The 11,424-nt window shown below is 33.2% G+C and overlaps 1 long non-coding RNA gene across 2 annotated transcripts in view; it reads right to left on the bottom strand.

Moving 5' to 3' along the window:
* Positions 1-2,943: 2,943 nt before the first annotated feature.
* The window catches only part of LOC143071355 (uncharacterized), a 12,214-nt gene continuing 3,733 nt past the window's right edge, over positions 2,944-11,424 (bottom strand). Inside the window, exons 1-2 of one of the 2 annotated variants that reach the window (XR_012976882.1) lie at positions 8,305-8,691; positions 2,944-3,617 (exon numbers count right to left, since the gene is read on the bottom strand). This is a non-coding gene — a long non-coding RNA (uncharacterized LOC143071355). Of the gene's footprint in view, positions 3,618-8,304; positions 8,692-11,424 lie in introns of those variants that run through there. The other variant, XR_012976881.1, reaches the window with a different exon arrangement.

Raw genomic sequence — 11,424 nt, forward strand, 5'->3', positions numbered from 1 at the left:
AATGAATGTTTTAATGACAAAAACGCAGTTTTATATATATACTATATATATGTAATAAAATATGTGGTGTGATTGCCAATGAGACAACTCTTCACAATAGACAAAATGACCCAGCAACATCCATCGTACGGCCTTCAACAACGAGCAAGGCCTATACCGCATAGTCAGCTTAAAAATGCACCGAAATGACAAATGTAAAACAATTCAAACAAGAATGTATATATAAAAAGAAGATATGGTATGATTGCCAATGAGACAACTGTCCACAATAAGAGACCAAAGTGACACAGACATTAACAACTATAGGTCACCATACGGCCTTCAACAATGAACAAAGCCCATACCGCATAGTCAGCTATAAAAGGCCCCAATATGACAATGTAAAACAATTCAAACGGGAAAACTAACGGCCTTATTTGTATAAAAAAATTAACGAAGAACAAATATGTAACACAAAAACAAACGACAACCACTGAATTACAGGCTCCTGACTTGGGACAGGCACACACATAAATAATGTGGCGGGGTTAAACATGTTAGCGGGATCCCAACCCTCCCTCTAACCTGGGACAGTGGTATAACAGTACAACATAAGAACGAACTATAAAAATCAGTTGAAAAAGGCTTAACTCATCAGATGGACAAAAATACAAGTAGACGTGGCCGGGTACTTGTACATCCCGACAACAAAAAGACACTAGGAACAGATCTGAGAGTACTCGCAGTTATCTGACAGCTAGTTCAAAGCCACTAACAACTAACAAAAAAAGCATGCATCTAAGACTAAACTATCAACCCGTACACATCCAACAACCAATGGATTTAGTGTAAAGACGTCATAAACAGTCAGAGAAAAATATGACCTTGTGCAATGCCAATTTACAGGTATCGACAGATTGTAGATCCATGAATGTGTATATGTATATAGCATACCAGTAATATTTAGTTAGTTTTTAATTTACTGATAACAAAATCAATATTTATACTAATAAAAACAATATTCAATGATCTTATTACAGTGTTGAATTGGTAACCTTTTAGAATAAGTTTATTTAAAGGAGCGATAAGTTTACAAGGATCATTTCTAAATTTCCGGGCACCGTTAACAACATTTCCGTAATAATGAGGATGTGCTATCCCGTTTGAAATAAGTTTTATGTTTTACTACCCTTATGTGTCTTTGAACCCAGCACAACCCCACTGTTTTCAGTTGAGTCCCAACAAATTCCTGATGTAACAGAAGACATATAAGCGTCATTTTTAGTCCTCAATGCTCGTCAACTTCGTGCCTGACTTAGCCCTTCTAAAAGTAAAAGAATTTCGAGCTTTTCTGATGAGACGTTTGTAGAAAACACGCACGTCCTAGGTACACAATTGATATGATGAGTTTCATATCTTATTGATTCATCTAGACTTCACAGATAATAACTATACCACTTTCAAAAGTCAAATGTTATCAGTGTCGAAACATTCGAATATCTGTATTATACAAATTGTCAATATTTACATTTTAAAACTGCAAGTTTATGAATTGGACTGAAAGCACATTTTAAATAGATTAACTATAGCCTGAACTCATATCGTCTCTTATAATATATATATATACATGAACTAGGTAAAATTATAGCACCTCACTGAGTAGATGAGTATCTCTGAACTATAAAAATTAACGATAATCGTCTCCTAACAAAGTAAAATTGATTTGTGTTGATATACGAATTGTACACCGAATGTCAATTTCCCTGTTCTTGATGTCGTTGTTTCATTGGTTTCTTTTTAATGATTGTGCTTTTCTCAGACGGTTTGATATTTTCGTGAGTGCAGCGATTTCTTGGGTTTCGTCACCGATGATGCTTTTGTAGACGAAACGAAGTCTAATGCTCACAATCTAAATCCTTGTATTTATGATGAGTTTATGCGGGGGAAAATATTAACTCATTCATCGAACACCAATGTAAATTAAAAAAGAAGTCTATTAAATTGACAAAATCTTACATTAGATCTTATTAACCAACGTAAGATGGAAAACAAATGTAATATTTCCGTGTACATGATTAATGGGAGTTTGATAAAGCTTAAACAGGGTTAAGTCAGAGATATGGAAGTGTGGTTTAAAAATGGGATACTGGTGTGCTGTCATAAATTCATAGGAAATGTCCGTTGTGATTCTGTAGTTTACATGTTGTAATATAGTATTATATTATTTATTTATGTATTTCTCTGTGCTGAGTTTTGTTGATTGTACTGTATTCCTGTAACGCTTGTCATTTTATCGGTATTTGTAACATTAGCATATAAGTGGGAGGTTTTGGGAAGCCATTAAACAATGTTAAACCCATTATTTTTCTTAAAATGTACTGTACCAAGTTAGTAATATGGCAGTTTCTACGTATGTATGCGTTTGCCTTGTTCCGTTGTTTTTCTTTTATAGTTGGTGTGCTTTCTTCGGGTTAAGTTTGTTTCCCGGATTTGTTTGCGTCATCGAATAATGACCATTGAACAGCACTGTACTACTGTTGCCTTTATATACAAACTGCAAGACTTGGATAAAAGTTCTGTTTTCATCAAGATTTTTACAATGATACTGTTTATAAAGATGTACTTTTCTTTAGCTCGATAGACGTATTTATAATAATGATGACTAAATTGTTGTTCCTGTGTCTGGTATCTAAAAGAATAAACATGGATGTGTTTATTAACAATTTTGTTAAAACCTGCCTCATATTCATATGCATATCTCTAGTCAGGAACAATATCCGTAGTTATATTCTTATGTTATACTGGGATAACATCTGTATAATGCTGTCCTTTTCATTATACCCAAGTATCGTTTTGTGACGTTTGTTTGATGAATTTGCATCTGAGGTTATATATAATTAAAAAATGTAGTTCTGTTTAACAAAAGACTCAATATCAGGGCAAATGCTTATACAGAAAGGTGAGTATGGTTTTCTTGTGTCCAATCTATTTCACTTTGAGTAAATAAAATATGTTTAAACTAAACAGAAAGATGATACGTAATTTAATAATTTACTTATGTTCAAAGTTTTAACTACCTTGTTTATTTCTGAAAAGTTTTCAAATATACAAATTTCTACTTTTAAAAGATAAACATATGCTATATTCTGATTATAATAGGGAATTAATACAGTGTACTGTTTTGTCAGTTATCACATATTTACAAATACTGACACCATAAACATCTTTAGTTTTTCGCCACATATTTTCATTAAAATAGTGTGGTGGCCACGGTGGACACGGCGGACAGTATCACACTGATAATATTTTCAATGATTGGATAATCAAACTCAAGACAAAACATGCTGCATATGTTCCCGAAATACACGAACACATACAGAACATTAAAAACTGTAGCAAGGGAAGTGTTAAATACAAGTGGTTCATAATCAAAAAGATCAGAACAGTTACAACACTCGCTTGTCACATCGCAACATTTTTGAGCTCCCATTGGTTTTTCAGGGTCCACAAGTGGACAGTAGTGAAAAGTACAAATTCCACAAAAAACCTTACAAAACCACGGTTCAGTATAGCATTGACACATATCGCAGATGCATTTCTTTCCACAAATCCAACATCCACACATAAGGCATTCGTATCTACAAAAAAGAATATTTGTTTACACAAATCCAACAGCTAAACATAAGGCATTCGTATCTACAAAAAAGAATATTTGTTTACACAAATCCAACAGCCACACATAAGGCATTCGTATCTACAAAAAAGAATATTTGTTTACACAAATCCAACAGCCACACATAAGGCATTCGTATCTACAAAAAAGAATATTTGTTTACACAAATCCAACAGCCACACATAAGGCATTCGTATCTACAAAAAAGAATATTTGTTTACACAAATCCAACAGCCACACATAAGGCATTCGTATCTACAAAAAAGAATATTTGTTTACACAAATCCAACAGCCACACATAAGGCATTCGTATCTACAAAAAAGAATATTTGTTTACACAAATCCAACAGCCACACATAAGGCATTCGTATCTACAAAAAAGAACATTTGTTTACACAAATCCAACAGCTAAACATAAGGCATTCGTACCTACAAAAAAAGTACACTTGTTTACACAAATCTTATACCTTGTACTGTTATTAGAAGGTCATACTATTATCAGGCACCAACATTAAGCTATTGTGGTTGTATGGTATTGATAAAGTAATGTTACTACCTATTTTCATTTAAACTTTTCTTTTGAATTAAACAATTGAATTGAATTTTTAACTATTACTTAAATTTTTCGAAGCTGCAATTTCTTTCGAAGTATATTCAACTACAAGGCAGAAGGTTAAAAATATAAAGTCGCGACGACTGTTATATGGTTTGATTTTAAGAACGTAGAAATCAAACACGTCAACTAAAAACGTTTACCTTCTCTCGAAAAATGTGCAATATCTTTTATATAATCATTTGACAGAGGTAAATAAGTTAATAAAATGAAAGCATATTCAATTTTTAAATAACTTCAATAGACAGGAAACGGATGTTTGTTTTATTTTGTTTTATTTTGTTCAACTGACATTCCTGATGGCGAGGTACATTGCAACGAACATATCATTTATTTTATGATTTGGTGCGTACGGCGCGATTTTTTAATGTTGTACGCGTAAGATAAAAACAAACAAAAAAGAAAAAAAAAGATATGTCAGGGATGTATAAACACTTCAAAAGATATATTAGAGCTTTCTTACAAATTGACGGAAGGTACGAACGAACGTAAAGGGAGCACGTATTTCATTTCCACAGTAACAATTTAGAGTCTTTGTTTTATCCGCTTTTCTAGATCAAATTTATCTTTTAAAAATAACCATATCATTAAAAATACACGCTTTTAATATAAGAAAACAAAGAAAAATAGTGTCAAATACACTTACGTCCGATACGTTACTTACGTAAACCACAAGTACACACATTTCCGCGGGAATAGTTTAAGCACGAGTTTCACGATTAAAATGTGAATGGCATTATTGAAGTACATTAATCAAAAAAATTAACAACAAGATTCACATTTGTTATTATTTTTTAAAGTACACTATCAGCAAATTGTCAACGTGGAATATCGAGATTTTCAAAACAATGCTGTTGCATTGTTTTGAAAAAGTAAGGGAGCTACCATTTGATTTTTATGGGGGGGGGGGGGGGGGGGGGGGGGGGGGGGGCTAGGATGAAATTTGAAAAAAATAGGCAGGACAGGAGTTTTGAGTAAAAAAAAAAGGCAGGATGAGCAACTTGGTAAAAAAAAAAAGGCAGGATGACAATTTGTGTAAAAAAAGTCAGGATAAACTAGTAAAAAAAAAAAAGGCAGGACCGAATAGAGTAAAAAATAAAAAGGCAGGACAGAGATTACAATTAAAAAAAAAAGCAGGACAAAATTTTTCATCCTAGCCCCCCCATAAAAATCAAATGGTAGCTCCCTAATGTGAAATAAATCTAGAAAAAAACAGATTTTGTGATCATTTTTTTTCTATTAATGTTATGTTAAATGTTAAAAAGGGTAATGTAACTCTTGTGATCTCTACTTTAATTGCAACTTCTGTTTAATATGAACGTTACAAAGTTCACACTGTTAAACAAGTATTAAATGGGGGAAAAAAGAATAAAAACAAACAAGTTATGGGGAGCAACCATTGAACTTCAAAAGAGAAGGGGTTATGTTTTTTTTCTTTTCTTAGTTTTTCGACGTTATCAATCAAATCTTTTTTTCAAAATTTTTACACTATAGGGTAAAGGTAAAATCTGGATTCAGAATTTTTTGTTTGTAATCCGCAAGACCGTAAGACCACATTATTTTTTTTGGGGAAAGGGAATCAAAATATTTTTTAAAGGAAAAATCATCCCTCTTCGGAAGTGAATTGTTCCCTTACACTCAAAGCAAAAAAGAGAAACTTGGTTGTTTAGGAAATTAAACCGTCTCTCTATCTGACTTAATTGTATATAATAAATTTAGAAAAAAATTAATTAGAATTGTAGGCTAGGAATGTGTCTGTTGAGTAGAGGTACTTTTGTGCGAATCCCCCCTAAATCTGCCCTTGAGTTTTGGTTCATTTACATACACATTTAAACACCTAAATATATATCAATAAAATAAATCTACAAATTTGCATCATTTATGTTGTGGATTTTATAATGACGATTTAACAGTACACATGCTTGGAAGATAGACTCGAAGATATCACTCAACGTCCAGTGGCATATATTTCATGAAGGTTCAGTACTGTAGGCAAAACGCAATTACACGCTAAAAAACGGTTCCATAGGAGAGAGCCTAACTCCGGTGTATCATATAGCAGCATACGGTATAGTATGAAGATCATCTTTTTTCTTCATTTTATTATTTTGGCGTTGCAAATATTGAATCAAGGAGGTATTTGGGTTTTTTTATTTTCTTATTTTTCTGTATAAAGAGAAGAAGACAATGTATTTCCTTTGATATTTATTTCTTAAGTTAAACAATGTAATATTGTAATTTTGAAGAGCGGGGAGGGGGTTTCTGACTACCCTATATTTAAAATATTTTGTATAGTTATCTCCTTCCACCTGGTGGTTTTATATTTTTAATCTATCGTACCTTCCGAAATCCTATATCTAAAAAAACAAATCTAATTAAATAACTGTCGTTACATGTAGGGTAATGGTCCGAGGTTCCATGACTATATATATATTATTTAAATATGTCCGGCCTGGCAAATTTGGTCAGTCAGATTATTTATTTCAGAAAAAAAATTTCAACTGCTACATGCAAGATTATTTATTACACATGTATCATTTCACTGTATAATAGAATTCAATTTGTAGGCCAGGTTTTTTTTAGGTGGAAGCCATCACATTTACTACTATTTTATTCCTGGCCAATAAATTTATTTACAAAATCTGCCAGCTCCGATCCTAGAGTCCAAAGGGTGTCCTCTAACCCCCATTTAGTATGCGGTATTGCTGTTATTATTATAGTACGCAGAAAAAAATGGAACTAAATACGCTGGAATTATAAAATTATATTATTATATCTTTATTAGTTTTCTGTTAAAGTATTCGGTACAAGGAATCCCCCCCCCCCCCCCATTTTTTTGTTATTTAGCTCATTGTACATTAAATAATGATCCGGATTAATACAAATGTTCATGTCTTGGAAGCCGCCTTTTCAAGACAGCCCATGCAACTTGTTTCGAACGAAAAAGATGACAAGCAATTCTTATATACATAAATAACAAACTTTATGATGGTCAATTATGGACCATTGGGCTTATTTGGAAAAGGGGCTATGATTTTCATGCGGGCCACAATTTTTTTAGCCCGCTATATGTTCTATTCTGCTTTTTTTTTTTTAAATGGGTGCTGCCTTTTTTTCTTCGGCGCTTAGCGTCGATTTAAAAAATAGGTAACACACAGTCACCGGCAGCTTGAGCCTAGGTGGTCGAGTGGTCTAGATCGTCGGACATCTAACATTGTTGTGCTGTTATTTAAAGTAGTTATGTATATAATATGTGTTTTCAGCCATGTATCGCCTTCACCGGTGATCCAATGTATCGATCTATCCTAGAGGGTTGTCACTTGTTCAGATGTATAATATATATATATAATCAAGTCTAAATTGAAAACTACGTTCAAATCTATGATTGCGTTGGATAGAAACCGCAATTTTTATACGTGTGCAGTTAAAACAAATCGTTGAAGAAGGATCTAAATACAGCACAAACAGCATATTCCAAAAGACCAAAAAAGTGAAAAAGTATACTTTAGCAAAACGCATTTGACGAACAACTGATGTTCTTAACCCTTGGTGACTGCCATGAGCGATTGCCAAATAAATTGATCACCATATGTTACAAAATGGGATCTTAATATTAATTTAATTTTAAACAGAAAAAATCAATCAATAAAAAATGCACTTGTAATCAAAGCGAGATAAACATGAACACTTATGCATCCTGCTTCGTGTCACAGGTGATACGTTCGTGATTCGTACGTGATTCGTGATCTCACCGGTTACCTCTAATAGAACAATAAACCGCTTTTTGCATTTAACTTCATCCGAAACGCTTAAAACAATAAAATAAAAGCCATGGAAGTGAAAATACTAGCGGAGCTCGATTATCACGAGAAAGTTAGACTCAAATCAAGTGTTAACCATTTTTTAATTCAAATCAAATGTTAACCTTTTTTTTTTTTTTAACTCAAATTAATTGTTAACCATTTTTGAACTCAAATCAATTGTTAACCATTTTTTTCCAATACTCTTTTACTTGCTAAATGTAAAACAATTAACATACCGATGGAAGCAGCATAAACAGGGACAAAGGCATTGAAGAGACATCTTATACAGCCAACACACTTTCCTCCACCACCGCTGCAACAACCGGGTTTGTCATCTTCCTCAACTTCTTCTTCGCACATTAGAGAGCATGTAAGATAACGAAAGCATTGTTCAAAAGTGCAATACCTCCATTAGCGGCAGACCAAATACGTCTAGACAGATGTTTACCCTTTAAATCCTTGCCACAAAGAGATACACACGCATCTTGGTAACGGAGGAGAAGAAGTCCTTGTGGAATTTCTATGAATAAAACAGAATAAAGAGTTTCTGTCCTACCATCCAGTAATTTTTTAGGATATTTCAAAATCCTATCCCTCATTTTCTTCTGAGTGCTATCATTGCCTTCAACCGCTTGCTTTTTCTCCCTCATGAAACTTAACTTCACTGTAAATCTGAAATATGATATTAGCCAGTTGGATTACTGACAGAACTGTTCCCGCAATGGTAAAATACTTATACTTCTCTGCGATATCCTCTATACCTGTACATTCTTTTTTCGGTTGTCGTTCAACACCAGAAAGATCTGAGATAATGTCTGAGGGTGTTGTCATATCATTAGACTGCATCCAGTCAAAGACACAGTCTGTGATAACCAATATAGCTGAGCAAACCCTGGTAAGGATAACACGAATTGAATCTCGTCTTGTCTTTCGATGCTTATTATTTTTCCCCTCTCGTGAACCGTCCATTGTAGGAGATGAAGGTGGCATAACAATTATTCCATGATTGCATGGGTTAGCCATTCCTGGTTGTTCCATTGCTTGGGGGCTGTTATAGTGATAAGAATGGTCCATTCTGTTAGTAGGATATTGTTCGATGGATTGGATTGATGGTGGTCTATGCATATATCCTTCATTTACATAAGCCCTTTCCATCATTTCACTGGATGTTGTTTGCACTTGGGTTTCGTCCATTGAGGAAGATGACGGGGACTCGACAAACGGTCCTCCAGTAGATGGGTTACCCATACCTGGTAGTTCTATTGCCTGGGTGTTGTCACGGTTATAAGAATGGTCCAATCTGTCATTGGGATATTGGTCGATTGATTGGATTGATGGTGGATTGTGCCTATATCCCCCATTTACAAAAGATGTTTCCCTCATTTCTGTGGACATTCCATACTGTGCTGAACCGCCATAACCATGTCCTGTTGCAGAATACTGGGCTGGAGCATGTCCCTATAAACAACAGAACGTTGTTCACTTCTGGTGTGTGCTTCAAACGATGAATTAGGATAACTATGCATATTACAATTAATTTGAACAAGACACAAAACTATCCTGTGCTTTCTGTGTGAACTGTCGGTATTTGCCTTTTCTGAACGTCTTTATTATCTACCTTGTGCTTTCTGTGTGTACGGAGTTAGTCTCATCGAAACGTCTTTGTTATCTGCGTTTAAGGTATTGAAATTTAGTTATGAGAATATTATGTAATCATGTCAAGTTGTGTAATTTTTTTATCTTTTTATTTGTACTTGCTTAGGTACATGACTGTAAAATTTGTATTGGTTTTAAGATATTGTAAAGAGAGCTGAGCAAACTATTTATTTCAACAAACTTTATAATTTAAAAAGAATAATGTTTGGTAAAATCCAGATCTTGTGATGTATGCTTTACCACAACGCCTTGACCTCACGATACGAGAGCGATTTGATTGAAAATTGGTATTATGAAACTAAAAGTAAGAAGTGTAATGTTAAAGATTATAAAACAGTAAAATTAGTTTGTTATTTCGATAGTACCCTTTTAGATATACTTTTTTTATGTTTATACACGTACTTTTAAAGAATAATGTGGGGGGAAATTATAAATGAGAAGAACATCGACTTTGTCATATCTGTACACGGCAGCAAACTGTAGTTCACATTTGTATCCGCTTCTGCACCTCATTCACTATTCATACTGTCTATTTAACTTTTCTGAATCTTCAACATAAACTGTTTGTTTTATGATTTTTTTAGGAATGGGGGTGGGGGTGTTCGGGGGTCATATAGAAAAAAAAATCAGGAATCAGGTATTTTTGTGTGAGTTTTTCTTGCAGTACTTCTATTTTATAATAACTTCTAAGGAAACATTTTTTATATTTTTTGTATCTGTTGTTGTGACGAATACTGTATACATAAGAAAGTATTCTTCATATATGAATACCTTCTTTCTGAACAAGTTACATCATATTATCAAATTTGAAACTGACCACAGGAATATTGTAACAGAAAGTTAAGTTTTCTAGTCTAGTACATGCATTAAAATTTTTCTAAATAGAAATATCAAAATTTGCTTTACTTCTAGAATGTAATAATTTTACAGGAACATAAGATAAAACAAATAAAAAATCAACTCTTTGGATGCAGAATTATTAGTTTTATAAAATTTCTATGATATATTTCAAATGTTTTTAAAATCATAAAGAGCATTCAGTATCTTTCGCTTTTCCCTCAAACAGACATTTTCGAAACACACGTATGTAAGTTAATGAAGCTTAACAGTATGTAGAATTTTATTCAATATACCTTGTACATTCAATGATTAAGTGGTAAACATTTAGTGTGTCTTTAGTTTGATATCACTAAATTACAATTACAATACAATCACTTCAGTAGGTAACACTGAATACGTAATTGTTATGATGAACAGTATTAGGACTTGAAAACAAAGGAGTAGGTCCTAAGACCGATTTTGGCCTCCAAAATAAAACAGTTTTACAAATTGTTAAAATGTAAACTTTTAGTTATTTATTGGACAGTAGAATGCTTCTGCTACATAAATATGGACATTTTCTGACAATACAATGCACATATATAGGGTACTAGCACCATTAAGTCATGCTAAATTACTGAAATCTTCACAATTCTAGCATTTTAGTTAAATTTTAGACAGTGTTCGTGTAAAACGAAAGTGGCCGCATTCGTGTTCATCCTTAATATTGAAATGTAAGTTGTATTTATGATAATACATAACCTATATAAAGGTTGAGGATGAACACGAATGCGGCCACTTTCATATTTGACAAAAACCATCTGAAAAGTGACATTTTCGGCATATTTTGTAGATTTTTCTTATTTTGAGCTTGAATCGGG

This window comes from Mytilus galloprovincialis, chromosome 4, assembly GCF_965363235.1.
Source record: "Mytilus galloprovincialis chromosome 4, xbMytGall1.hap1.1, whole genome shotgun sequence".
Taxonomy (NCBI): Eukaryota; Metazoa; Mollusca; class Bivalvia; order Mytilida; family Mytilidae; genus Mytilus; species Mytilus galloprovincialis.